Consider the following 4,869-nt stretch of genomic DNA (forward strand, 5'->3'; position numbering starts at 1 on the left):
GGTCTATTTTCTCAACTCTAGGACTGGTAGGGATTCCTCTTAGTCTATTTTGAGCTGCTATGACAGAGGGTCACAGACTGGCTAGTTTATAATGAACAGAGATTTATCTCTTATAGTTCTGGAGGCTGGAATTCCAAGGTCAGGAAGCCCACACCTGGCCAGGGCCTCGATGCTGCATTGCCCCATGGTGACAGAAAGCAGACACAGGTGGCTCACACCTGTAATCCTGGCTATTCAGGAGGCAGTGATCAGGAGGATCGAGGTTCAAAGCCAACCGGGGCAAATGGTTTATGAGACCCTATCTCAAAAATACCCAACACAAGAAAGGGCTGGCAGAGTAGCTCAAGTGGTAGAGTGCCTGCCTAGCAAGCAGGAGGCCCTGAGTTCAAGCCCCAGTGCTGCCAAAAAAGAAAAAAAAATCATGTGAGAGGGAAGAGCTGACTTCCTCTTTTATCAGGAGCCCACTCTTGCTATCATGGTGGTGATGTATTCATGAGGACAGAGCCCTGTGGCTTAGTCACCTCTGAGAGGTCTCACCTGTCCTCACTTGTATTGGGGAGAAGTTTCTAGCACACCAACTGTGGGGGGCACAGTCAAACCACAGCAGGTACAAACATCCACAGACAAGGATGACCGAGTTTTCTAGTGGACTAAGAGTATAGGACAGAGATGGTCACAGGTGCAGTGACATTCTGGTAAATGTCAAACAACTGGGCCCCCTTCCCACCCCCCAAAGTCCTGATTTACAGTGTTTGCCGATTTCTGTGAACACTCACACCCTGCTGGCTTCACCCCAATGACATTGCAATGTCACACTGGCTCCTGAGAGCCACCACCACCCACACCACTGAGTCCATGCATGGGCCTGGACCCGTGAGCAAGCATGGTGTGCAAAGGGGTCAGAGCTGAAGGAACCCAAGGACAGAGGGCAAGGGACAGTGAGGGGCAGGAGGAGGCTGGAGGGGAAGAAGCCAGACTGGGCAGCTGATGCTAGAGCCGTGTTGTCCTATTTGGCAGCCACACCTTGGTGCTGACCCTGGCTGGTCTTAGGGCTGGACATATGGCTCCAGTGGTAGAGCACCTGCCCTGAGTTCAAACCCCAGTACTGCACAAAGAAAAAGCTTAATTCCATGTGACTGGTCCAAACTGAAGTGTGCTCTAAGTGTAAAATGTGCCAGATTTCACAGACTTAGCACAAAAAAATTACAAAGTATATTTTCATAGTGACTATATGTTAAAATGATAGTGTTTTGGATACAATTGTTCAATCATATATATTATTGCAATTAAGTTCTGTCTGTTTTTACTTTTTTCATGGAGCTCTTCAAAAATATCAAATTACAACTGTAGCTGGATTATATATATATTTTTTAAAACTCTGGGTCAGAGAACTTGGACTTTATTGAACAAGCAAATAGTCTTAGAAGAAAATTAAACACACGTGGGCTGGCGGAGGGGCTCAAGCAGTAGCCCACCTCCCTAGCAAGCGTGAAGCCCTGAGTTCAAACCCCAGTGCTGCCAAAATCCCCCAACACACACACAAAACAAAACAACCCCCCCAAAAACCAGATGTGGCCTGCTTTCCCTAAACATCAGCCCAGTTCCACGTGGACTTTGCATAGTCCCAGCTGGAGGAGGAAAGTTGTTGAGAGAGACCGGCCAGGGGCACAGGGGACTGAATTCAGGCAGCGATGGGCAGGGGGAGGAAGGAGAGAGCAGAATGGGGGATGTGGTGTGGGAGGTGGATGCACGATGGAGCCCGGGTTTCTGGCTTGGGTAGCAGTCAGGCTGGAGTGGTGATATCAACAGAGGCAGAAGCACAGGAGGAAAGATTTCTTGGGAGAAGGTTTTGAGTTCAGTCTCAGCAGTGATGGCTTTGATGTGCCTGTGGGCAACTGGGCACAGGGCCTGCAGTCTTGATGGCTCCGTCTTCACAGCTGTTGCTAGAGCTCCCCAGAACCCTCGGGCCTCACTCTACCTGGTACGCTCCGTCTCGAAGCTGTTCTTTAGAATTTCTGAGGCTTGTCACCTTTACCTCCTTAAGAGCCTCTGTTCACCCCTAGAAAATGGCACCCCCACTCTTTCCTCCTCCTCTTTTTCATTAGCTCTTAGCTCTGTTCACCTTATAGATGTACTTGTTACAAATGTCTCCCTTGCTACAATGTAGCATTCAACGTTTCTTTCCCTCACACACTGTAATCTTTTAATGTTTGTCTTCCTTGCTAAAATGGAAGCTCTGCCAGGCACACATTTTGTCTGCTTCATTCTCTTCTGTGACTCATAGTAGGACTGGATTAATGTTTGTTGAATGAACAGATAAACTGTAGCATATCAGCAGGTAACGTATACACGTCTTAGAAAGCCATCTGCCTGTGGAATTCCAGCTCTGACACTCAACATTGTGACCTGATTACTCACCACCAACCGTGAGCCTTCATTTCTCATCTAAGGAATGGCTAGATTAATAATGCCTTGCACAGAACAGTCGTCCATTCACTCACTGTGAACCCCCACCCGCGCCAGATGTGCTTAATGGGGATTAAATGAGATACTGCCTGTAAGACACTGGGGCTGTGCCTGGACATTGCTCGCCCTCCATAAATCCTGTTTACCCCATATTGGCCACAGGAGGAGGAGGACCAGGCAGTGTGGATGGCGGGTGGTGTGACTTGTGGGATCGAGCAGCACTGGAAGACGCCAGGCTGAGCTGCCCCAGGGGGACAACAGAGCAAGGGAGGCAGTGGCCTGTGCTGGCCCTGCTGTGTTCATGGGGATGAAATCCCAGGGGAGGTGAGCTTGCTGGTCTTGAAAGGCTGGTCAGGGAGGACGAGGGGAATCTGGTGTCCTCGTGAGCCTGGGACCAGGCCTGGAGCAGAATCATGAACAAGAGCAGACACAGGTCCCCTGAAGCCCCAAGCACGGCTCCTGGAGCATCAGGGGCCCTTCAAGGAGCAAGGGGACACAGTAACATGGCAGGGTTCCACCTTCATCAGACTACATTGCGGTGGACCCAGGGCCCCGTGCCTCGCTACTTGAAATGCATTCTAAAGAACAGTACCTGGTTCTGGGCAGCTGTGGACCAGCGTTCTGCCCTTCACCCCCGTCCAGTGAAGACCACGCGAAATTCTGCTGGCAACCGAGCCCCCAGGCTCTGGGAGGTCACAGGTCAGCAAGACAAGAGCTCAGAGGATGGGAGGCCCTGTTGGTTCCCCTGGTGCTGGATGGCTCTGGGCCCGGCATGGTCCTAACCTTGTGCCTTGCCCTGATTTTCCTGGTGGATTTTTCTGAAAGACTTGCCAGGGGCCTCAATGACAGAATAGGAAGTAGGGAAGAAGTCCCCAGGACAGGAGATCCCAGACAGCAGTGACTTCAATGGAATATACTTCAACTGCAGCTGCTTTAGTGTCACAAGCCATGTAGCTGTGTCCCCTCAGAAGGTCCTGTAGTGCCACAGCATCCCCAGTGCAGAGTAGGGGACCCCTCCATTGTATGGAATGTTAGAGCCAAGGTCAACCCCACAGAGGAGCCTTGCACTTTCCCCACAGGTAGAATACAAACCACAACCACACACGCCTAGTGCTCGCCCCCCCACCCCATCAGTCATCCATATCGCACAGGAGACACACGCATTTCCACGAATGTCACCAAGTGTGCTCCCATGAGCACCACCTAGGCCATGATGGGACCGCTGCCCATGGACCAGCACTCCCTGCATCCCTCTCTGATTCAAGCCCTTGTCTTCCCAAAAGGAAACTCCTACTGTTACTTGGCCGGGCGGGGTGGGGGGGGTGTCATTTCCATGCTGTGTATTAGCTGTGCACCCCCGCCAAACAACTTCATCTGTGTACTTGGGTTCTTCCTCTGGGCCACCCAGTGAGGTTAAATATGGCTTAAAAGATTAAATATGGTGGATGTTTATGCCAGACGTGCTGAGGACGTGTGTGGGAAGGCTGCTGCTCTTTGCAGCAAACTTCCCTTAGCAAGCATGGCCTCGTTTGCTGGTGTTGTTCTCTGCGTTAACAGAATCTTGCTATGAAACGGATGGGCAGGCAACACCTGCATGTCAGAAGCAGCAGTGAAGACGGAGGGAAAAGAAGGTGGCACCAGTCAAGAATCCTGGACATAGGAGAGAGGCCTGTCGTGGGGTCAGAGGCAATGCAGCAAGGACACAATGAGGGAGCACTGCAGAGGACAGAGACCACGACAGAGAGTGCAGCTGAAAACACAGCCTGGGCCCAAGGGTTGGGACAGGCCTGGGGATGGGGGAACCTGTCCCTTCCCATCCCACCAACATGCATCAAGAGAGGCCATGGGTGGGAGGAGAAAGCCAACTACAGACTTCAGGCCAGAAGGGGAGGGGCCTGGTCTGTAGACTCTGCATCAGATGAGGAGGGGACTTGCTCTAAGCCAAGACAATGAGTTTGGGGGCTTTTCCCAAATGAAGCTGATCCCCTTCCCTTGTCTCTGCTTAGAGAAAATGTCCCTCTTGTCTGAAATGATCAGTTCTCACTGTAAAAATAACCGATGGCAAATGTGGAATATGCAAATAAAATAAATCTGTTCAGAAGCCCACTACTGAAACTCCAATGTGACTTCCTTCCAGACCTTTCTGTGCATAAATGAAAGGCGAAATTCAATTCTCTTTTGATTTTTAATCAAATTCACATTAAATCAAGCCAAGGGGAGACAGGGCAAAAACTCTGAAATAAAAACTCTACTGCAGTATCCAAGCTGCAAAATGGATGACTTAAGAAATGGTAGCAACCATATTCCTAGGGTACTTATCATATACTCAGCCCTGATCTCAGGGCTTTACAGGAATTCTTTCTTTTATTAATTTAGTCACTGACTGTGGTGCTGGGAATCAAA

General features: G+C 50.3%; 1 non-coding gene across 1 annotated transcript; it reads left to right on the forward strand.

The window, feature by feature from the left end:
* The first annotated feature begins 331 nt into the window (after positions 1-331).
* Trnaa-agc (transfer RNA alanine (anticodon AGC)) lies at positions 332-404 on the forward strand. The gene has a single exon. It is a non-coding gene; the product is annotated as a tRNA-Ala (tRNA).
* The last annotated feature ends 4,465 nt before the right edge of the window (positions 405-4,869 follow it).

The sequence above is a fragment of the Castor canadensis genome, chromosome 12 (assembly GCF_047511655.1).
Source record: "Castor canadensis chromosome 12, mCasCan1.hap1v2, whole genome shotgun sequence".
Classification (NCBI taxonomy): Eukaryota; Metazoa; Chordata; class Mammalia; order Rodentia; family Castoridae; genus Castor; species Castor canadensis.